Source organism: Temnothorax americanus, unplaced genomic scaffold (genome assembly GCF_048541705.1).
Source record: "Temnothorax americanus isolate GAGA-0224 unplaced genomic scaffold, ASM4854170v1 Scaffold60, whole genome shotgun sequence".
Classification (NCBI taxonomy): domain Eukaryota; kingdom Metazoa; phylum Arthropoda; class Insecta; order Hymenoptera; family Formicidae; genus Temnothorax; species Temnothorax americanus.
The window spans coordinates 829,635-855,697 of record NW_027509752.1 but is presented as its reverse complement, the minus strand read 5'-3'; the positions used below and the strand labels follow the sequence as shown (position 1 = coordinate 855,697).

At 33.1% G+C, this 26,063-nt stretch overlaps 1 protein-coding gene across 2 annotated transcripts in view; it reads right to left on the bottom strand.

Annotated features, from left to right (window-relative positions):
• The window catches only part of Tj (Maf family bZIP transcription factor traffic jam), a 167,660-nt gene that overhangs the window by 22,056 nt on the left and 119,541 nt on the right, over nucleotides 1-26,063 (bottom strand). Inside the window, exons 7-8 of one of the 2 annotated variants that reach the window (XM_077420765.1) lie at nucleotides 7,049-7,150; nucleotides 2,292-2,470 (exon numbers count right to left, since the gene is read on the bottom strand). The gene's annotated coding sequence lies outside the window, so the exon portion shown is untranslated. Of the gene's footprint in view, nucleotides 1-1,632; nucleotides 2,471-7,048; nucleotides 7,151-26,063 lie in introns of those variants that run through there. The other variant, XM_077420766.1, reaches the window with a different exon arrangement.

The window sequence follows — 26,063 nt, the reverse complement described above, 5'->3', positions numbered from 1 at the left end:
AATTCTCAGACATTGTACTTTAAAAGAATGTGCAGCTGCTTAGTGTTGAAATTAATTAATTAATCAATGGAGCGTGCGCTTCGCGAATAAACTAATTAATTTCAACGCTATACAACTAGCACTAAATGCGAATAGTGGTACTTTCTTAAAGTACAATGTCTCAGTATTATTTTGGGATCATAATCACGCGAGCACCTAATTCTTTGACGATTCTGTAACGAATTTTAGAGCGCGGCGCGCGCGCTCCATGAGTTAATTAATTAATTTCAATCCTTTGCAGCTAGCATTAAATTCAAATCGTGATATTTTCTTAAAACACAATGTCTCAGGATTATTTTAAAACCATAATCACGCGAGCACCTAATTCTTTGACGATTCTGTAACGAACTTTAGAGCACGCTGCGCGCGCTCCATGAGTTAATTAATTAATTTCAAACGCATTATGGTTACATTCATCGCTCATTTATGAGCTTCCTTTTAAGATTAGGAAAAAAATTTATACAACTTTTTTATAGGAAATTTAATACTCTATCTTTTTTATTTGAAATATTTTTTTATTTGATGCATATTTTTGACTATAGAAGCAAAAATATAAAAAAAAGTCGCGTTTTATTTCGACGTTTTTTTTTTAAATGGCGGCTCCAATATGTTCGACCGCCAAATTATATTATGATATTTGTAATCAGCAGCCAAAAATACGTCAAAAACGTATTTTTTTATTCGATTTTGAGGTGAGGCAGTACATCTGCACCTTTATTAATGTTGTCATGAGTCAACTGCAGAAATCGATAACAAAACTATAATTTTTCTATTTTTTTCGTTTTTGATGTAAAATCGATTGCAGCGCACTCCGTTTTTGTGCGTACTTTAATTCTGTAAAAAATTTTCTTCAATTCCGTAAAGCCAATTTAAAGTTTAGTGTGTTCAAAAAAATGTCGGTAATTACTGCCACTACAGTACCCCTTAACCATTGGATTAGGGGAGACCGGAGCTCGTTGGCACAAAGGGCAAGTTGGCAATGCGTTCGGTTTATGTATTTATAGCAAAAAAAAACAATAAAAAAGTTATCACAAAATATCTCTTTTATGACATTAACATGCTTTTTTTTAGAAATGGATAGGTACTTTTCCTAAAGTTTTATTTAAATTAAATAAGTAGGGGAGACCGAAGCTATCTATCTACACTTTTCGCTTTTTTCAAGTTTACTAAAAAACTAATAAAGATATTTGGCTAAAATTTTAATGGTATAATCTTTCAACCTTGCTACTAAAAAAAAAACATAATTAGAATCCTTAATCGTTTAACATTTTAAAGAGGCGAATTTTTTAAGTGGGCAAGTCAAGCGTAGACAGATAGCCCCATATGCGGGGCTATTTGTTCACATTCGAGGGGCTATTTGTCCACAGTGTCCACATAATAAAAAACACATTATTTATATTAATTTTTATACTTATTTATAATATTGTTTATTATTAATATATAATATTGGAAAAACTGTCTAGTCGTTGGAGTTAGAGCAGTAGTAGGCGCTTTGTGTAGATTTTTTGATAGAATTCCTGCGTAAAGCTGACTTTTTTTATATACGTTGGCATTAAACTAACTTTGAGTCTGTTGCAAAATTAATGTGATGAGTTTCTTTTGTCCCCTCAATTCTTTAATTTTTTTTTTTTTTTTTTTTTTTTTATTTGGAACCTTTACTTTATCCTCAGCAGCGTTTGAAATAAAAAATACTCAATAATTTAGAACAAACTCATATATTTAACTTGACGTGTTTTTTTAAATAAAAATTTGGTGACGATTCTTGAATCGCAGGATCAAGTAGCTGCTCGTAGGTCATTTTTTTACAGTAACGAGTGAAAGTCCGAACATTTATTCCAAAGTCTAACGCTGTTTTTACGAAAAGATTCTCGCTCAATTTTTATTCTTTTAATTGCTCTAAGTAGGGGAGACCGGGGCTAAAACGTCAACGGAGTTGAACCGTCAAATCAAATATCTCGGAACCTGTATATTGTGCGAACTCGCTATTAACATTGTAAACGCTGCTTATGGTACCCATGTGACTAACGGAGTTTCGGCAGGTTACCTGCCGTGTTATGACTTTTACGAGGGCAAACGTGTTTTCGGAAGGTGAAAGTGAAATTTTCTGCGCGTGGAAATTTTGTAATATCTGCAATAATATTTGCTCTCCAAATCTCGTGGTACGGGATTATAAAGAGTAATGCATGCTGAACACGAATCCAGTGTAGTTTTTTCATTATCGTTGATGTCTAATATTTCGTGAGCGATCAAACCTGAAACTTGTGTTTGGGGCTAATCCGTCAGTAAGCAGTCCGGGTGCATTTCCAAGACATTTCCGGGCATTTCCAGGCTCACTGCATATGGAATATGGATGAGACGGGAATTACAACCGTTCAGACATCGAATAGAGTCATCGGACGTCGAGGAGTGAAACAAGTCGGGCGAGTGACTTCTGCGGAAAGAGGAACCCTCGTAATTATTTTTTAATAATGTTTTGCATAAAAATTTTAAATAAATGTTTATATTTTTCTCTTAAAAAACAATTATTAAAATGTATCCTAACATTTTTCAGGATTAGATGTACGTATATGTATTGAAAATGCAGTGTGACGGTTAAACCCCGGCATTTGAGATTTCAATTTTTCCACCGTTGTCGTTTTTGCTCTATACCGGTTAAACAAAGCGACGTAGACAAAAGTTTCCTATATAAATTTTGTAGCTAAAGGTTCACTCTTTGCAGTGGTATACCACATTTAACTAAAATTATTTATTTTGTTGTTAAAAATCGGCGCCAAAAAAACCGACGGTTTAGCCCCGGTCTTCCCTATAATTTTATTGAATATGTCTACCTTATCCGTCTTAAAGAAAGTCTTTCTTTTATAGTTACGCACCATTCCGTCATTGAAGTGTGGACACATTGCCCTATCAAAAATAGAATAGATAGCCTCGACTACGTTTTTCAGTCTTTAACATGTTGCGAATTTTAGATTATGCAAAATTAAAATTTCACGCTTCTCACAACTGATAACTATAGGAGAGACCGGGGCGAAGTCGTCACCAGGGCGGAGTCGTCACTGCAATTATCTTGAAATCTGTATGTTGTGTGAACTCGCCATTAATACTATAAACGCGGCTTATGGTGCCCACGTGACCAACAGAGTTTAATGAGGTTATGTACCATGTTAAATTTTTATCGAGGCAAACTCGGAGGCAAACGTGTTTTCGGAGGTCAAAAGTAAAATTTTTTACGCGTCGGAAATTTGTAATATCTTAAATATTATTGTGTTTCCGAATCTCAAAGTAAGTGATTCTAAAAAGTAATGCGTGCTGAACACAAATCCAGTGAAGTTTTTTATTTTTATTGATTTCTAATATTTTATGAGCGACCAAACTTGAAACTTGTGTCTTGGGCAAAGTCGTCACCAAGCCATATCATGGAGGCTTCCGGCGAAAATTCCCTGATAACCGCTAACGATAGAAAACGATAAAAAATTTCGTATCGTTTTTAATATGGTTAGTGAATCGTTTATTTACGATACTCTATCAGAAATTTACGTTACAAAATACTTGGGATCTTATTTAGTGGAGGCAAATGTTTTTATCTCGGAACCGGTTAAAACTACTCGGATTTGAACTTGTTTTTAAATGTAGGTAATAAAAAACACTACAATGTTTATGAGTTAAAAATTGACGCTAATTGTTTATTTAATAAATTTTTATTTAATAATTATTTAATAAATTAAAGCGTCAATTTTTAACCCATAAACATTGTAGTGTTTTTAATTACCTACATTTAAAAAAAAACGTTCAAATCCGAGTAGTTTTAACCGGTTCCGAGATAACGCACTTATTTGGTCTAATTTGCCTCCACTAATTGTAAATGTCTTATCAGCTGCACATCAGTTTCTATCGTTTTTAATATGGTTAGTGAATCGTTTATTTATGATGCTCCATCAGAAGCTCACGTTACAAAATACTTAGGATCCTATCGTAAAAATGTCTTATCAACTGCACATCAGTTTTTATCGTTTTTATAATATAATTAATTGTTTGAATCGGTTTTAGTCAATCCATTTCAATCGTTACGAATCCGTGAATTAAGGAATCAAATTCATACCAATTCATTTCTTTCAATCGGTTTTTATTGTTTTAAGAACGCCGGGAACGGGGAAAGTAGAGCCAGAAGTCGGAGGCCGCTGGGCTCGGTGTCCGGGAGTCCGGGGCGGGTACCGCCAGGAGGTCCTTATAGAAAGAGATCTCTCCAGTTACGATACTGGATTTCTCTGCTTTTCGCCTCGCAGGGGGTCTGCTTATATGTTATGACTGAATGTATTTTAAATACAAGAAGCGCTTTCCATCATGCGCGGCTTAGCGGCATTGTCGCAAACTAATTGCCGATTGGTTGATGTGGATTCAATTTATATCATTGATATACGATAGAAAATGAACCGATTTGCTGCCGTAAATAAGATGATAAGTTGTATGTCAGAAAATCCTAATAAGAAACGATAGATGCATCGGTTCGGTTAAGTCGTACAAATATCGACGAGATGTCTATCGTTTTAACCTTATAAAAACATATACAAAGTAGAAGGCTTTCAAACGATTTAATTTATATCATTGATATACAACAGAAAACGAACCGATTAGCTGCTGTACAGAAAATGATAAGTTGTATGTCGGAAAATCCTGATAAGAAACGATAGATGTATTAGTTATATAAATCATATAAATATCGATGAAATGTCTATCATTTTATTCTTATATATCTATATTAATGCATACGGTAAAATTATTGCCATAAATAACGGGCGGCAGTGTGATCTAGTGGTATAGAGCGCCAGACTCGTAATTTGAAGAATCAGGAGAGTCCACTAGAGCCATGTAAACATGGAATGTTTTTTCCGAAAGCTGTGCCCTCCGTGCAAGATAGAGGCTCTTGTGCGGAGCAAACTGGAAACTGGGCTCCGTTTTTCGGAAAGAGACTTTAAGCCGTTGGTCCAAAGGGTTAAAGTGAGAGGAGAAAGGTAGTATTGGATTAAAATTGAAGAAAAGGTTGGGCACGTCCCTACAAAACGCCTTGCAACTCCGAGGAGAGTCAATAAACGTATTTTATTACCATAAACGATATATACTATATTGTGTATATACGATTGATTCAGACGGGCAATAATTGTACATATAGAAAACGATTCATAACTATAAAATTTGTATGGTTATTTCCTTATTCAGATCTAAAACGATAAAAACCGATTCGATTCAATTAATGTTTTTTCTGTCTTTTAAATATAAAACGATAGTGTGAATGCGCAGAATGCGTTATGCAGTAAAATAAAATTTAGAACGGTTGTTATGGTATAACTATCGTTTACGCGGCAACGGCGAATGGCGACGTTTACGACTACTCAATAAGAAGTGCGCGCGCGTCTCTTTGCTAGTTCTACAGTGTTGTCAAAATAACTAAGGTCAGGAGCGTATGTACATATTCCCAACAGATAGAACCGATAAGATACGATTAAAAATGATACAGATATAGCCGTTTTTAATCGTTTTCTATCGGAGATGGTCACCAGGAGTTGAATTCCGCCGAGGCCTTGGATAATATGTGCTGCGTGTGCTCAGAGATAACAGAATAGACTGACGAGAAACGTACGAGTGTAGGGCACATAAGTGTGTGCGCTTTTCTTGTAATTATTTTCCGCCATCGTGTTTTTAATTAATGTTTCCATTTTTCTATTAAAAAATAATTAATAAAATGTATCCTATATCATTTTTTATAATCGGAATTATAAATTTTCATTTAAAATTCAATCTGAGAATGAATTGACGACTCCGCCCCGGCAATTTTGACATTTCAATTTTTGCACCTTTGTCGTTTTCACTCTATACCAGTTGAACAAATTAAGTGACGTAGACCAAAAATGTCCGTATAAATTTCGTAGCCAAGAGTTCACTTTTTACAACGGTATAGCACATTTTACTAAAATTATTTGTTTTGTTATTAAAAATCGGCACCGAAAAAATAGTGACAACTTTGCCCCGGTCTTCCCTACATACATATATGTATATATTTTATATAATTTTTAAAATAAATATATTATTTTAAAATATTTATGTCTATATTTCATCGTTTTTACCCTTTTAATGTAAATTACAATTCTGGATATTTCCTTTTATCATGTTCATAGGACGTCCATAAGATATCCTGTAGACATGTTTTAGGGATATAAACATGTCCTCCAATTTCATAAACAGATAACTATGGACGTCCATAAAATGTCCAAAGGACGTTAAACGGATGGCTTATGGACATGCTCAATATTTTTAAAAGACGTTTTATGGTTGTCCATCGGATATCCGTGTGCTGTCTGGGTTGCAACTCGTCGCGTCGCGTAAAAGAGTTACACTGCGGTCTCGCTTCGCGTGTACTTGGCGTGAGACACTGTCTCTTGATCTCGTAAACTATTAATTTTTTGGTAACTGTACCTTAATACTTTTATGTACAGAATAATAAGTTGAATCAATTGTAAAGGAGAACACATTGTTGCTTTGCAATAAAATTATGTAATTTCCAATATGCAACTACATATCTTTTTTTTTTTTTAATGGTTTTACCATTAGGTATTTGTTCTCTTTATTGATATCCTACAACTTTTGTCTAAAACGTTTTTGCATATCTTCCATATTTTTCGAGATATTTGCCTGGAGCGTTTAAAATGGGACATCCTGTATATATGGCAAATGCTCCCTACTTTATTATTATTGCCGGATAGCAGAAAAGTTGATTTGTTTACCTTTTCACGCTGATGCTATTCACAATCAGACTCATTGTCTTTCTCGCGACTCTTTTTGCGCGTTTCACTACTTTTGATCCAGATGAGTTTCAACAAAAATTTTTTCTCCGGCATTATTCTGAAGCCGATATGAATGTTCCTGCCAAATTTCGTCGAGCTGCGATGAGTTTCCCATTTGGGTGTATTTTTTGTATACTCCTTTCGCGAATTGTTGCGAAATATATACATATACTCGCCTTATTTATGGACGTTTCACAGCGTCGTCAGATCTAAGCTAAGGACCCACTCTGGTGATGCTGAGTATTCCGTCAAAATTAGTCAGATTAATATGTATGACACTGAAAAACGAACAAAAACAAAAGCTCTTAGTCAGAAAAGGTTGATAGATTTAGTTGAAGATTATCTCGGAAGCGAAACAGAATAACGCGCTTGTGTTATTCAAACCTAATGTTGCACTTAATGTTAAGGGAAATGTTGCTGCCCTGTAGCAACTATTGCAACAAAATCGTTGCAATCTATGCATGTGAACAGATTCTGAACGTAGCGATAATCTTTAAAAACGTGAAGAAATTGAAAAACGTTTTTCTTAAAGATTGCGAGGCTAGCAGATAAGATATATAGGTCTAAAGGCTATTCTACAATTGCGTAAGCGTAAGGTTGTAGGAGTAGGAGTAGTAGTAGTCGTGAATGTTGTACAACGGTTCAGTCTACAATAAAGTAACGATACGTTGTAAACTTGATTACAGCAACCAATCAGAGTGCAGTGGAAAGTACAGAGGTCAAGGCACTTCCGATACTCGTCCAGCACAAACTTTTCATTTGTTGATCTTTGTGTGAAATGCATCGTTTTTTCCATAATAACTCGTTGCTTCTCACCAGCCCAATCAATTCTCTACACGATAATAAGTTTAAAAAAGTTTCATCTTCCTCGTACTGAGCACTTTCCTCGTATTCCATGATAAACACGTACCAAAAACACTACAATAGAAAAAAAGAATACTTTCGGATGCCGAGAAAGAATGTTATAACTTGACTCTTGAGATCTTTATAGCGGTCTTCGGTTCGGATCACGTGTATTTACTGTTTCGACAAAAACAATTATAGCAGCGCGCGGCGTGATGACGCGTAACAGCACTCTGATTGGTTGGCTCTTACGTTCACATCTGGCGTAGTCGTGAAAGATGAAGTTCAACCATCTTCCACAACACGCTTTACAACCGCAGTACCGCTCTACAACCACGCCGTACAACACTCTTACAACCACTTACGACCACGCTTACGCAATTGTAGAATAGCCTTAAGAGTAAACATTGAAAAAATGAAATACTTGGCGAAAATAAAGTCTGGAAAAATATAAGAGCTCTAGTAATAGAAGATTACTGCATGAAACGGTAACTGTAGTTTATGTACCTTTAGATGGTCTTCTCGTTAACAGCTGACACAACAGTGTCAATGGTGCAGGAAAGAATTAAGGCAGCGTCAAAATGCTAATATGCCTCTTGAAATTCAAATTACTTTTCAAAACGATAAAATTTAGAATTTACAAAATATTGATAAAGCTGGTCTTGACTTATGGCTTTGAGGCTTGCCATTGAAAGCAGAAAAATGCCGACATAGCTAACTATCTTTGGAAAGAAGATTTTGAGAAGGATATTTAGACCAATTAGAAATAACGATAGTTTTTGCAGAATCCGACACAATGCCAAACTGGAAATATTAAATAAATGACGAAACCATAGTCCGCTGTCACCATAGTCAAATTGCAAATGATGAGATGGCTGAGACACTTGATCCGATTGCCGAAAGACAGAAGAGTTAGAAAAATCTTTCAACATAAAATGTACGGCCCTAAAAGAAGAGGAAGACCCAATGGAAAATGGGTGGATTCCGTAATAGCGGACCTGAGAAAGAAGAATGTTATCAACTGGAGAAGAATTACAGAAGACGAGAGGGAATGGCAACGAATAGTTGCGCAAGCTTTGGTCCACAAAAGACTGTAATGCTATGGAAGAAGAGAACTTATTGATAAAGTACACTGAGTCGAAAAACAGTAATAATTACTGTATTTTTGTTCACTCTCAACTTTTAGTCATTCGTACAGTAACCTGCATTACGCACTACTACAATAAACATTCTCCCAGTAATCAGTACAGATTTCACAGTAACCATTACGATAAAGACCAGTAATGATTCCGTTCCAATAGTTTAACAAAAAAAAAAGATTTTTTTTTTTTTTTCAAATGGTTCTTATTTTTTTCTAATATTTTTATAGTTTAATTTGTATATTTGTGGTTTTGCATATATTCTATTTTATTAATTAAAATTACGCTGCATTGTTTTACAATTTTCGAAAACACATTGATGGGATTCGAACCTAAGATTCCAGAATGACAGCCTAATACGCTAACGCTGAGCTAACAATCTATTCTACAATAACTATTATGAATCTTATATATCTCTTTGAACTGCTCTGAACTCGCGCGATAGAACGAATATGGAGAACCAACAGTAATGGTTACAGAATCGCACATGATTGATTAAAGCCGTGATCAGACTACGGATTAAGATTGAGATTGGATTGAAATTTGACCAATTAGAGCAAAATTCACTAAACTTGAAAAGTTAGTTTTCTTTATTCTGATTGATTAAATTTCAATCCAATCTCAATCCAATCCGTAATCTGATCACGGCTTAATAAAACTTTTTAGTAATTATTTCTTTTTTATTATTTCTTTCAGACAGTATCGCTTACAATCTTAATTTTTAGATATTACTATGTGTTTTTCAGTAGACAATTGCTTTTTTTTAAGTAAACATCTGTGTATTGAGATTAAAAGTTGAGAATAAACAAAAATTCAGAGACTATTACTGTTTTTCGATTCTCAGTGTATAGTGTAAACTTTCTTTCTGAAAAAAAATAGTATCTTTTATTAAGAAATAACTACATATATACAATACTATCCTTTACACAAAATAGAACACAGTGACAAAGGTTTGATCCTAAGACAATCGATAGCGACGCGCGGATAAAATGTGCAGTATGTCTGAGTATAGTAAAGGTACCAGCAGCGATTAGCTTGGCCATTAAAGAGAGCGGAGGCAAGAAAACGTTATTGCCTGGAAATCGCGCGCGGCCGTGTTATCTCTGCACTCAATTAGACCCGTAAAGGATCGCATATAGCCCATTGGTCTCCTTTGCTTCTGGCATGTCGCGCGCGATTATCTCTATCAGTTCTTTCTTTTTCAGCGAACACTTGATCATTTTTTCGCGCGATAAACATCTTTCATAAAAATATAACATCAATTTTATAGTCCTAAATTTCAATATTGACAAAATGTTTATTGACATATAACTCGAATCCTATCAATCGGAAAAATACATTATTTATAATATGTATATTGTGCAATGCTACACACAATGTAATTAGAATCTCTAATTGCAGTCTTAAATTTAAATTTGTACAATGTTTATAAAATTTCCATAATATACACATTATAAAAATTCAATATACAATATCACATAATGTACACTATTATCTTTATTGGTATATACAATTACAATTCCTATTGTTAAAAACCGTCATAATAATTAATCATAGAAAAAATGTGTAATAACATTGTGGATATTTACCATCTATATATTCGTTCATTAACATAACACAATAATACACAATTTCTATATCTATAACTGATAGCTATTGTATATTGTATATTGTAATAGCTATTGTTGGACAATGAAAAGAGACATTCCATCAGAGAAACGGAAACAACCAAGAGCGCCAATACATAGACGGTTTGAAAGCAAAAAAGCGCGTCATTTGAACTAAATCTGATACGTATAAATGAAGAACGTTTCATTCGAAGGTCAAGTTGTCGTTGTTGTACTCTGCAATGTTTGTCATATAATCATCTAATGACGTAAAAAAACGTCCCAAACTTGCTCTTAAATGTAACGTGATAAATTTTCACAGTAATGTTCAGAAAAACATATGTATCGCAAATTTCAGTGACATTTTCACAGCAGTTGACCTAAAATATGGCAGTTGTATCCAAATATTTGGATAAAACTACTTTTTTTATTGTTAGGCTGTGTTATTTATTGCGGAAATATGTAGTTGTGCTTTTTGGATGATTTTAATCCGAAAAATTATAATATCTGAAAAAAAAAATTTTTTCACCAAAAATTAAAAATTTTGAGGTTATGTAAGAATTAGACCCAATTTGATAAAATGGCCTTCGGATTCGTAATTAGCGGGTCAAAAACCATAGGATAGGTGGAGTCTATATAATAGTTTCTTGCTCACTACACTTTTTTTTCGTGGCGCTGTGTTATTGAAAATTGCTTTAATATAGTTTGTATAATTTTAAAAATTATTTAGAATATTTTCTGAATTGACAAATTATTTATTTAAGGATGTTCTGGAGGTACCGTCCCAACCAAAAGTATATGCAGGAAATATTAAAAATACCGATATTAATTCTCCAGGGGTTCAAAGACAAAAAAATGCATATAAATAGTTACGGCACATCTAATAGAATGTAGATTTAGTGACTGTAAAAAACTGTTACTACTTTTTTTCAAAAAAAAATCTTGAAAAAAATTGTAAATTGTTTAAAATTTTGTTACTATATTTTTGTTTGTTGATGGTACTTGTGTGTAAAATAGTATTATATTGGTAGCATTTTTTAAAATTCACACTTTTCTCTGTAAAACCCTGCTTTTTAACAAATATTCAAAAATTTATAACTTTTTATCTAAATTGTGAATCAATTTGAGACCCCAAACTTTAAAAGAGAATACAGAATATGATATTAAATTTTCATCAACTTTATATCGTTTTGACTAACTATTCAGAATACTCTTAAGTAATAACAGATTTTTTATGAAAAATAATAAGAGAAAATAGGATCGTAACGATATACAAACAATTAGAATCAAAAGCCATGCGATCCAAGCTTAGGTCTTTGACAGCCTTATATTAGTTTCTGTATATACATATATGTCTATACATATAATTTTTTCCAACAAACTGCGCGCCGATTATTTGTCGGACTTAAAACACAGTAATTGTTAGAATTAAAAACCCTTTCCTCCCCGGAATTAAATCGACTCGATTTAATTATCTAAAAACTGTAAAGAAATTTATTGCGAAAAATATTACCTCAGCCAGGGTTCGAACCTGGAACCTCCCTCATTCCGTGTAGGGCGTCGTACCAATTCGACTACCGAGGCATGTGGTAATATTTATCGCAATAACCGGTTAATAATAATTTGAAACGTCTTTCTCAGGCGACGTGAATAAATAATAATAAGAGAAAATAGGATCGTAACGATATACAAACAATTAGAATCAAAAGCCATGCGATCCAAGCTTAGGTCTTTGACAGCCTTATATTAGTTTCTGTATATACATATATGTCAATACATATAATTTTTTCCAACAAACAAATAAATTTCTTTACAGTTTTTAGATAATTAAATCGAGTCGATTTAATTCCGGGGAGGGAAGGGTTTTTAATTCTAACAATTACTGTGTTTTAAGTCCGACAAATAATCGGCGCGCAGTTTGTTGGAAAAAATTATATGTATAGACATATATGTATATACAGAAACTAATATAAGGCTGTCAAAGACCTAAGCTTGGATCGCATGGCTTTTGATTCTAATTGTTTTTTATGAAACTGTCACATAGACACGCAGTCTACATATTGATATAGAATAATAAAATATAAAATATCTAAAATATATTATAAATAAATATGTCTATTGTGCTGTGTTATAATTGCACTGCTTTCTTATCACATTATTAAAAAAATTTTATTTTAATTTTTATGTCAATTCTCAATGATCAAAATAAAAAATAACATATATATATATATATATATGTATATATATATATATAGGTCCAGAGGTATGTTCCGGGACTGTTTACGTTTTTTAAAATGTACAGTCCTGGAATATAACGCATATATATGTAATCAGATTCAAAAAACTGTCCCGAAAATTGCCGTAGGACATCAATTTTTTCCAGGACAGTCCTGGAAACTGCCAAATGTCCCGGAATATACCGATATATATATATATATATATATATATATATATATATATATATATACTTTTAAAGCGCGTCACTATAATCTATACGCCGAAGGCGTGTCCATGGGGGTGCGGAGGGCGCTTCGCATATACTTTGATATATTATATAGGATATATTGGATGAAAGCTAATTGTAAGTGATATGCATTATAAGTATACATACGTTTTTTAACGATATCTTAAAAAATACGAGCGACCCCCGAATTTTATTAACAGTTTTAAATTCGGGGGGCAAATATACATAGAATTTACCTCTTTTCAATTGATTTCTTGTTGGAGCCCTAATTGTAAATATTTACCAAACAGTACACACGTAAGCGAGGGAGGGGCTACCGCACCTCCCCTGAAAGCAGGGGGGTGTGGATAAACCTCGTTTCGCGTGGAAAGTGTATGCGTGAACTATTTCGACAGATTTTTTAGTCATTTATGTCTTCCAATACTCAAAATAGCTGCTATATTTTTCAAACTTTTTTTGTTTATAACTTTTTAATAAACACTTAAATACTTTTACAGAGCGTCACTAACCTACATAGGGTTAGTTGACGCGCTTTAAACACTTAAATACTTTTAAAGCACGTCACTAATCTATACGCCGAAGGCGTGTCCATGGGGGGTGCGGGGTTAAAACCTTCTGAAGGTCACTCAAGAGAGTGACCTTGACAGCATATGTCAAGGTCAAAGTAATCCGGTGGGGAGGCTCACGGAAGGTATACTTGTGATTCCCGGGGCCTCCCCAAAAAAGCGCCGTGAGGGACATACGAGAGGGTTTTTAGTGGGTTAAAGTCCCACATAACCGCCCTCCCCACCCCGGGGGAGGAGGTATCTGTGTGGATTTTTCCCCCGTTATAAAAAAAAAGGTCAAAGTAATCCGAGCTGTGTTAGTTATTGTAAATAATTACCGAAACTAGACGTAGGGCTACGTCAACTGTCTTTGGCTGAATAATAGTGACAGTTGACGTAGCTCTACGTCTAGTTTCCTTCACTGAATACTTTAACGTGAAATAGTGACAGTTGACGTAGTTCTACGTTGTTGCTTTTATTCTTTCATTTACTCTAAGTTTATGAGAATTATATTATAATATTATATTACGAAGTTTATGAAAATTATTAATTTTTTGTTTAACTCACGCTGCAATATATTATTAAGTTAAATTTACCAAAAATTGGCACTAACTTTAATAAAATATTAAAACAGGAAATATTTGTCGTATGTTTCCTCTACATGAAAGATACATGACAATCAATCCAGAGTCATGTGACAACCAACCCTGGGTATGGGGTAAGTTGTCACATTTCCGCAGTTTTTGCTTAGAATTAAATAACTTTTTTGTGTATAAATATATACAAGTTTAATTTTTTTTCTTACACTTAAAGGATGTAGCTATATTATAAAATAGTATACAATATTATAAAATATTGCTAACATTTTTTTTTAAATCAGTATTTGAAAAGTGTGACAACTAGCCCCGGTCTCCCCTACTGTTTTGTAAATGGGTTGAACAGATAATTGCACATGGTGCAGATTTTTTCAAATACGTTTTATTATCTGATGAATCGACATTTAAAAATACCGAAGAATTGAACAGACATAATTGTCATTACTGGGTTAGATGTCAATCCTTATTGGTATAGACAAGTAGGTAATCAACACCGTTGGAGTATAATGGTTTGATGTGGAATCATTAATGGTTATCTAATTGGTCTACATTTTTTTAATGAAAATGTGAACAAACATAACTTTCTGGAATTACTAAGGGATTACTTATCTGTTTTACTCGAAGAAGTCGATATAAAGACAAGGCGAAGAATGTGAATTCAACTGGATGGTGCGCCACTACATTATACACGAACCGTAAGAAATTTTCTGGATAAACAGTTCAACGGCAGGTGGATCAGACGAGGTGATCCAATTGCATGACCTGTCTGGTCACCAGATTTGACTTCTCCTGATTTTTACTTATGGGGATGATACGTGAAAAATATCGTGTTTGAGCAGAAACCGACGACAAGGAAAGATATAATTGATCAAACGGATTCGAATGGCTTGTAGAGCGATACCAAAGGCTGTCTTACTTAAAACGGTTACACATTTTGCAAAGAGAATCAGGTTATGCATTCGAGCCAACGGGGATAACTTTAAGTTTCTGCGATATAACTGTTGAGAGAAAGCTAATCAAGCACCTCGAATCGTGAGAGGCAAGGAAACTCACACTAATAAAGCATTCCAAACGAAACAAAAAACTACTACGTCCACGCCGTTGTTTCTGGGTAGCGCTAAAGTAGGATAGTGGATAGAAACGTACCTAGACAGTGGTATGAATTTACAATAACCATTAAGGCCTGTTGCACAAACCATACATGTAGAACCAATGACTTTGTAAACTTTGAAGCTTCATACTCCGGGACGACTTATGCAAAAGACAATTTTTGGGGATATTTTGAAAACGTCTCTCTCTGACGGCGATCTTTTATTTCAACTTTTATCTCAAAGAAAAAATTAAGTTTCATTTAAAAAATTAGTCGCTTGTAAAATTTCTTGAAAACAACGACATCTACGACATGATTCACATCGGAATCATCCCAACATCATCATTTGTATAAAAATAATTTTTTATGTTTGTAAATGTTGGTCGGTAAATCTCATTTAGTTCTTGAAGTTGCATTCTGTTGAAGTTGCATTTGAATTATATTGAATATCGTACATATGTACATAACAACGGAATGATCTTCCCTTTTCTACGGCTGATTTCGGTGAGCTCACCACGCGATCGATAGAGTTAATCAAATAATTAAGATAAGTCCATTATATTGATATGTAAGTACTTTGCGTTTAATACTAATACTCATTGTGTTGCTCAATACTGTTTTTATATTGATTGAATAATTATACCGTTAAATTTAATAGTACACTGCGTTTGTCGTTTAAATTTCAACAGGTTATGGGCCCAGAAACGTATAGAAATAATAAAGTCGATATATAGTAAAGTCTATAAAAATAAAATTAGATACTGGCCCAGGAATGCGCAGAAATAATAAAGTTGATACAGAGAAATTTTATAAAGATAAAACTAGATATTGAGCAATAACAATACGTAGAAAAGGGCACTAAAAGACGTATAGAGAAGTACTGTTTGAAAAAATTTTTTTTGTTATTGAATTTAATATCTAAAGGGTTTAAAAATAAAAATAATTAAATTAAATTAATACCGCTATAGAAAACGTTTTTGTAATATGTGAATAAAATAATTTAAAAAAATAAAGCGCGGAATATATATATATATATATATATATATATATATATCTGTAGATTAAATAGAGGAAAGACCCCTATTATGAGATAGAATCCTAATATGAGATAGCGGGTTTTTTACATGGTGGGATCAAAAGATGGGGCCTATATAAGGCCTTTTAGCTTAAAATATCTCATATTAGGATCCTGTCTCATAATAGGGGTTTTTCCTCTAATAAAAATAAAATTCAGATTATTTGCGTATAAAAAATGGATTGTTTTATTAAAAAAGATTTATTGTAAAAAGTTAGGTTGTGTAAACAGTAAGACTTAAATATTGTTAAAATGGCAAAAGTATTTAATGAAGATGTTACAAACATCGATAAGCTTGCAAATGTAGAGGATTATCCTTTTATGGAAATTTCAAATGGAAATATTATTTTGAGCTAATAATCTATTTGAAATAGTGACTTTAGATAAACCGGTAGCTGAACGTGATGAAAGATGGAAAAAGGAAGATGCTATTGCGCAGAAGACTATTATTACAACGATGGACAAGAGACCACTTTTTTTACATTTGATGAACTGCAAGACTGCATTTGAAATGTGGACGAAGATAAAAATGATATTTGAGAGAGATAATAAACAGCAGAAATGCAATCTATTGCAAAACTTTTATAGACTTTCTTATGATAAAGGAACAGAAATGGCAACGTACATAAGTAAACTGAAGAATCTTGCATACAGACTTAAAGCCATGGATGTAGAGATAAGCGATACAATGATAGTGTCGAAGGTACTTGCTACACTACCTGAAGATTATGCATATTTTGCTAGTGCATGGGATTCAACGGAAGTTGCTAATAAAATTTTAGAAAATTTAACAGCAAGGTTAATAACAGAAGAAATGAGGATAAATGTCAGGAATCAGGAAGAGAAAGGAGTAGCATTTAAAGCAGAAGGAAGAAAATGCTTTAAGTGTAATAAAATGGGACATATCGCTAAAGATTGCAAAGTGAAATCAAATAATGGAGGAAAACAGGTAAGATGTTTTCGTTGCAATAAAACGCAGGACATGTAGAAACATTTTGCAGGATTAAAAAGGAGACGAAGACTGGAGAAGGGTGCAGTATTTGTAAGAAAAATAATCACACTAAAAAGGTATGTTATTTTAGAAAAAATAAAGACAAGAAAAATGAAGATGAAGATAAAGTAACTTTTCTGACGTCAAAGATAAGAAAGTATGAAGATGAAGATAAGACATCTCTATGGATTGTTGATTCAGGAGCAACATTTAATATAACGAATAAATGTGAGAATATAATAAACTATAAGAAAATAAATACTAAAATAGGAGTTGCTAAAATAAACAAATCTATGACAGCTAAAGGATCAGGATCGTTGAAGTTTACTAATTGCAAGTTGAAGGAGGTGCATATTCCAGAGCTGAGTACGAATTTATTGTCGGTTCGATCAATTACCGATTGGGGAGGTGAAGTTCTTTTTACAAGAAATGAAGTTGATATAAACTACGGAAAGAATACGATTTTGAAAGGCTATAAAACAAAGAATGGACTTTATCAAGTTAAATTGAAAGAAGATCGAAATGTAAAGACTTATTTATCAGAAGAGATAAGCAATGCGGCTGAGATGTGGCACAGAAAGCTTGATCATATAGGACTGGATAATATGAAGATTCTATTGAAGATAAGCAAAGGAATGGACTTGTCGTTGACACAACTGAATAAACTGGAGAAAGTTTGCAGAATTTGTATGGAAGCAAAGCAAACAAGAGTTAAGTTTATATAATGCTTCAAGAGCAAGAGCTAAGAGGCCACTTCAGATTGTATACACCGATCTATGTGGTCCAATCGGTCCAGACAGTTGAGAAGGACATAGATACTTTATCACCCTTTTGGATGACTATACACATTATACTATGGTGTATTTGCTCAAAACGAAAAATGAAGCAGCAGATAAAATAAAAGAGTATGTTAAGAAGGTTGAAACTAAATAGAATTCCAAAGTTGCAAAAATAAGATGTGACAACGGAAGAGAATTCATAAACAATGCATTTACATCATGATGCAAGAATAGAGGAACAGAATTGGATTTGACAGTGCTTCACACTCCACGGTTAAATGGAAAAGCTGAGCTACTCAATAGAACTATTTTGGAAAAAGTAAGAGCTTTGCTGTTTGATGCCAATATGAAAAAGGAAATGTGGGGAGAGGCTTTGTACACTGCAACATACATACTCAACAGATCACCAACGGATACTTTATCAAAAACGCCGTTTGAAATGTGGGAAGAAAGAAAACCGGATTTGAAGAATCTGCAAATTTTCGGAAGTGAAAGCTATGCTAAAGTACTTGGACCTCTAAAGAAGTTAGATAGCAAAAGCAAATGTTATCAGTTTGTTGGCTATGCACCATGTGGCTACAGACTCTGGAATAAAGAAAAGAGAAGTATCATAATAGCCAGAGATGTTAAATTTAAGACATTAACGGAGTCAAAGAATCAAAGCACTAACAAAGAGTTAAAGACTGTGAAATTGTTGAAAGAAGAAAATGAAGATACAGAAGATGATGAAAACGATAAGGATAATGAAATAGAAAAAAATAATGATGAAAACGATGAGGATAATGAAATAGAAGAAAATGTACCTAAAGAAACAGAAAACATAGAAAAAATACAAAAGGATAAAGTAGAAGATTTATCAGAAACTTGAAGAATAACAGAAGTAAGAAGAACTAATAGACTAATAGAAAATTTCAAGAATTTCGTGTACTTAACGTACAGAGAAGCAGTAACAGGAGATGACAGAGATAAATGGATGGAGGCTATTAATGAAGAAAAGAAACTTAAAAAAAAAAAACAAAGTATGGGAAGTGGTAAATAAAGAACATATTAAAAGAGAAAAACCGCTGCATAGTAAATGGGTGTTCAGAGTCAAACCAAATAGAAAATATAAAGTTAGATTGGTGGTTAAAGGCTGTGAGCAGAAAAAGGATATAGATTATCAAAAAACGTATAGTCCTGTAATAGGACAAAGTGCATTAAGAAGCGTTTTTGCTATAGCTGCCAAAAATCTCAAGATAGTGATTTTTGATGTTATGACTGCATTTCTCTATGGAGATTTGGAGGACGAAATCTTTATGTACCCACCAGAAGGGTATAATTATAAAAATAAAATCTTGAAATTGTTGAAGGCACTCTACGGCTTTAAACATGCGCCGTTAAGATGGAACATCAGATTTACGGATTTTCTAAAGAAGATGGGATTCAAGCCCTTGAATAGTAAACAATGTCTTTTTAAGAAATTGGATAGTGACTTAATACTAGCAATTTATGTGGATAATGGTGTAATTATTGAAAGAAATATTGAAGAAATAAATGAGTTCTTGAAAGAATTAGCTAAAGACTTTAAAATTAATATATCAAGAAACTCTAAGGTATATGTGGGACATGAAATTGTTACTACTGAAGATTACATGATGCTGACACAAAGAGATTATATTGCATCAAGAGGATATTGCAGCAGAGTGTGGTATAAAAAATGCTAAGACTGTAAAAGTACTATTACTACCTGGCGACAATAGTAAAACACTACCTAATAATATGTGTTATCCATACAGAAAAATGGTAGGGAGTCGACTCTATGCATCATCCAAAACAAGACCAGTCATAGCATATGGAGTAAACTTTGTTAGCAAATTAGTTGAAGAGAGCCGACGCAGGAAAGGATAAATGATATAAAACACATTCTAAAATATTTAAATGGAAGTTTAGATAAAGGTTTAAGATATGAGAAAAATGGAGATGTTAAGATCTTCCGAGCATATTGTGATGCAGACTACGCTGGTGATGTAGAAACAAGACGAAGCATATCTGGATATATCATTTTCTTCGCTGGTGGACCAATTAGTTGGTGTTCAAAGAAACAGCCAATTAGACCACAGAAGCGGAATATGTTGCAGCAGCTGAATGTTGTAAAGAGCTGGTTTATCTAAAGACACTATTAGAGAAATTACTTTGTGAAGAAATTAATATAAAACTAAATATTGATAATCTCAAAGTGCAATTGCTTTAATTAAAAATGGAGTTGTATAAATAAAAGAAGCAAGCATATTGATGTAAAATTTAGATTTATTCACGAGGTTGTAAAAGATAAAATAATTAGTTTAAAATATTGTCTGACAGCAGAACAAATAGCGGATATATTGACTAAGCCATTATGTAAGAATAAATTTGTAAAATTTAGAGACAAGATTGTTAAAGAACTAAATTAGATTTAAGGAAGAGTGTTGGTTGGTCAATCTCATTTAGTTCTTGAAGTTGAATTCTATTGAAGTTGCATTTGAATTATATTGAATATTATACATAGCAACACGGAATGATCTTCCCTTTTCTACGGCGGATTTCGGTGAGCTCACCACGCGATCAATAGAGTTAATTAAATAATTAAGATAAGTCCATTATATTGATATGTAAGTACTTTGCGTTTAATACTAATATTTATTGTGTGGCTCAATACTGTTTTTATATCGATTGAATAATTATACCGTTAAATTTAATAGTACACTGCGTTTGTCGTTTAAATTTCAACAGTAAACATAATGTGGCTCAGAAAATTTGAATCGACAACATATTTTTTCGAAATCTACAAGAAAGATCCTATATTCTTGATTTGAAATCTTATGGTAAAAATATATGCACGGTAGTAGACTTAATCCTTAAATGCACAGCTTTGCATATACAGGATGTCGCAGAAGGAATGGTCACAACTCTAGGAGATGATAGTATCGGTCATTTTAAGCAAAAATGTTCATATGAATACATCTTCACAAATATCAAATATGCAGATATGTTGTATGTTTATAGCTTTTCTGTGATGATAATACCACTGATGCATTTGTGCGACATTTGTGAAGATGTAGCATTTTTAACAACACTTCTACAATGTCACTATCAACAGTCACAACAATCTACTATTGTGTGAAAAATGTATCTTTCTTATCAATAATTTTGCAACTGTTTAGATGGCAGATGGTTTTTCAAGAATAATAAGCATTTCTTCATTTTATTTTATATTTTATAGGAAATATGGCGAGCTACGCCACCCACAAAACGCATTCGCGCATGTATCTCGGCGGTTCCTTACTAACTGACTATAGTTTGCAACAACGTTCTCTTCCGTATAAGAGTACCTCTGCCTGACGCCTAGCCGTTCTACGGACTCGACGCTTACCCGCCCCGAATCCGACGCTTGCCGTCGCAGAAGTTTGGCGTTGGCCGCCCAACTCCTGGCGTAGTCGCCCCGTACCTAACGTCGCACCGTCGCCAAAGTCTGGCGCTAGCCGTCCCGTGCCTGACGCCTTGCCGTCACCGAGGCTAGATTGATCGGCCACTCCCGGGGCTGATCTCGTCATTGACATCACCGAATGGAAGGAGAACTTCCCATTCAACATTCCACCGCTGGTGTCTCCACTCCATCACTAGACCGATGGAAGATTATGCACTCTCACGAGCCCCAGAAGCTACCGAACGGGTACGACGCAGACCAGCCCGAGGGTTAGTCCAAAGAAAAGTCAGGTAGATGCAGCCACGAAGACTGAGCGTCGAGGAGGCCGATCCTGGTTTAGGCCATATTAAACACAGATACAGATACATATGTATATATAACGTAAATATATTATTGTTAATATGCAAACTGGTATCCTTCCTTTCTACCCCTTGCGATTCATAATAATCCTTGGGTCAACTCCTACTTCACGCACTTAATTATGATAAGATAATCACAACAAGCGCCCATAAAAATATTTTGTTTCTCCGCTTTCATACTTAAAAGCAATATAAAAGATAATATCTTATAAACGACTACCGAAAATTACATTCTATTGCACATTATTGAATTTGCCATAGAGAACATCTTACAATACTGTAATAAAATAGATATATTATTCTATTAAAATAATAAAACTATGTCATTAAAAGCATTAAAAGAAATAATTTAAAACTTTTGTTTAAATTATTATATAAATCTTTTTAAACACAAAATAACTTTTATGATAGCAAATCAACTTTTTATGGAATTATGGACACAAACTTAGTACTAATAATTTATATACATATATAAAATGTGTATTACTACTAAATAAAAGTATATTTAAATAAAAAATGCGTTTTTTTTTAATAACCAATCTACAAATAGGTACAATAGGCATATCTCGAATATCCACCTGAATTAAAGCATTTATAATAAATCTTATGGTGCATCTTTTTCACATGGAGTTTAAGATTCGTCGAATAAATTTGTCATTCAGTTCATCTCTATCCCCAGCAGGTCAGCAACTTCACAAATCATCGTTACTCAATCTATAGAGTATGGTATCCAGCTTTGGCAATTAAGTCACAGTGTCCTTTTCTCATGGGACGTAGTGGAGGCGGATGGTAAGGGAAGAAGGATTTACTGCTGTTTAACCCCCGGAAACTTCTTCGATAAATAAGCCATACAAGCGTCGACTTCCGCTCGCAGGGGGCCGGGCGATGGAACAGTTTGTTGTCCCAACAGAGATCTGATTGCCCGTTAGTAGACTCGAGTTAGCGCCAGTTCTGACTTTCACGGATTTTCACGAGTAAAAGAGATCCTGAATGTGAGACAGAGAAAAAATTACAGGAAGAGAGAGAGAGAGAGAGAGAGAGAGAGAGAGAGAGAGAGAGAGAGAAAGAAAGAGAGAGTAAAATTCCGCTCGTTTCTGGAAGAACGGAATTTCGTTTCGAGGAGGAGGGGCGAGTGCAAACTCCTGATTAGCAGCCTTCCTTGGTCCTCGAGAGAACGGACAATCGTCGTCTAATTTACCAGCCGATTCTCAATCTCTCTTCCTTAGTCACTTACTTTTCTGCTATCGCGCCCTTTCTTTTCACCCCTCATCCTGTTTCGCCCCGCCCTGAATGTCAATATATTGCATTTCTTTTCATATGGGACATTAATTTGATACTCATATATTAATTTTTACGTATGTATTATTGCAATCTATTACAATGTTGCAATATAAACAGACATTATTTCGCGCACCTCTTAATTATGACGTAAAAAAATCACTATTTTACTTCTTTATTTAATGTCGAATGACCTTGTAATTTTATCTTGTATAAAAAATTATAAATTATTAAAATCGTGAATCCGCTATTGTACCAAGAATAAAAAAACATATCTAAAAAAATGTAGGTAACATTAAATTCCTATATAATGTACATACACTTTTTATCACTTCTGAACTGATTGTAGCACATGCTGCAATAATTCGTTGCTTCATATATTTTCTGATATGATCGGCTTTTCTTGGTATACATAATTTTTCAGTATTTTCAAAAAAAAAATCAACCGATGTTATGTCGAATGAACAAGCTGGCCACGAAATTAAATTACAGTGTTTTACCCAAATAATCTTAAAATCTCCAACCACAACAAAAATTTATTATTGGCATGTTACCTTTCTATAAGTTGGAATGAGATCGCACTTTATTTGAGTAAAAAGGCATTCTTTTTGAGTGCAGTTAGATCAATGTCTATAGGAGTGAATTATGTTACCTCTACAATTTTGAGTGGAAAATTTTACCCTGTTGAAGTCATTAATCAGTCGATCTTTAGTGTGAATCATGATTTACTGTAGCTTTAGAGTAAGATCATATCACTCCGGCAAAGTATTACTCCACTCTAAAATTTGAATAAAAAATTATTTACTCTTACCTAATATTTTATATAAGTGCCCGTATTTACTAAAATTAAAGTGACAACTCTCTCTTTTGGAGTGACTATCACAAACACTCTAATTAGTAGCGAAACTATTCTATAAGATTTAGAAGGTATAGATTGTTTAATTCTGCTATATCTTAATAAAAGTATAATGATTCATAACTTTAAGTTGAATAAAATGTTATTTATATATTAAATGTAAATATTTTTGTTTAGATTGTTTTTGTGCAATTTTATTATATATTTTCATATAGTTTTTATTATATATTTTTATAATTGTCATTACTTCAGTCAGAATTGTTAATTTCTGATAAAACAATATCGTTATTTTTGTTATAGTCGTAATCTAGTCATAAAATCATTTTTTTTCTTTTATTGACATCCTTTTGTACTTTTTAGAACATAAATAATACATTATATCTTTTAGAATATATATATATATATATCCCAGGTAACGCACATGGTCTTTTTGACGTCAATTTAAGGTCATTTTTCGTCCAAAACGTCATATGTCATTTATATGACTTGTATTTGGCGTCTTATTATGGACGAAAGTATGACGTCATGAAAAGAACATGAATTAGACGTTATTTTAAGACAAAATTTGGTACACAACAATTTTATTTTTATTTTTTGAGTTTTTCTTAATTAAAACAGACCAGTATAGCATGAAGCTTGCAAGAGAATGCAGGAACGTTACAAGTTGCAATGCAATGTTGTAATAGAGACAATTGCAACATTTCGTTAAAATATTAGAACAACATTGCAGAAATATTATAAGAGTAATAGAAAATATAGTACTATATAACTTACTCCGTAAACATATATGCACATACATAAAATAAAGATTGATTTTTTTAGATTTATGTTTCTTTAAATTTGATTTTTAATTATTTTTTAACTTTGATTCGATTTATTAAATAAAATCTTTATTTTGTCAGGTAGCGTTTTTAGGCGTTCTCATATATTGTTAACATTATTATATTAATATTATATTATGTTAAATATACGAATTTTATATTAATAATTATTGTACATTAATTGTAATTACGTTATTATTTTTAATATTTACCGTTTATTATCATTACACAATTTTGGAACACTATAAAGGTATGTTATACAATAGGAGTATTATATAGCGGCGCAACACAAGAAAGCGCCAAAGTCAAAAGATCACCTCTAGTCCGTTCGATCATCAATGTCAAGCAACAACGTTAAGTACGGTACTGACTGGGATGGGTGACCGCGCGGCTGTATGCACACACGACATATACATAATAAATTTTCTTTTTTGCTTCCTCATAGAAGAAGCTTTGTTTTCGTTAAAAAAAAAAAAATTTTTGTTTTTCTGAATGTGTTCAGAATGTTCTAAAACGTCGAAAAATTCCAGTTTTAAAAAATGTCTGTATGTATGTATGTGTGTGTGTGTGTATGTGTGTGCCAAATTTACCGAAATTTCTATAACTCCAGAACTAATCAACCAAATCTTAACAAATTATATATGAAATAGGGGTAGAAAAAACTGAAGAATATAATAGAATTAATAAAAATTGCTAATAATCAAGGGGTTTTTTTAAATAAAATTTTGAATTTTTTTTAGAAATGTTTATGGTTGCTCTAACTTCCGCAAATATTGAGATATTGGGCTGGTTTTTTTTTTTTTTTTTTTTTTTTATCGATAGAGTATCATTCAAGGAAGGTTGGTATTGAATTAGGCGATGATCGGTAGAGTTCGTTTTTAAAAAAAATTTTGAATTTTTTAAGAAATGGTCGTGGTTGCTCTAATTTCCGTAAATATTGAAATATCAAGCTGTTTTTTTTTTAATCGGTAGAGTATCATTCAAGGAAGGTTGGTATTGAATTAAGCAATGATCGGTAAAAGAGTTCATTTTTAAAAAAAATTTTGAATTTTTTAAGAAATGTTCGTGGTTGCTCTAATTTCCGTAAATATTGAAATATCAGGCTGTTTTTTTTTTAATCGGTAGAGTATCATTCAAGAAAAGTTGGTAGTAAATTAGGCGATGATAGGCAAATTAGAAATGTCCGTGGTTGCAAATAGAAAACTTCGCTCACAAAGTTTATTTTTATAATAATAACAGATATTAGTAAGCAGATATTAATTGCAATAAAATTTATCACAATAAAAACAAGTGTGCAAGTAGAAAC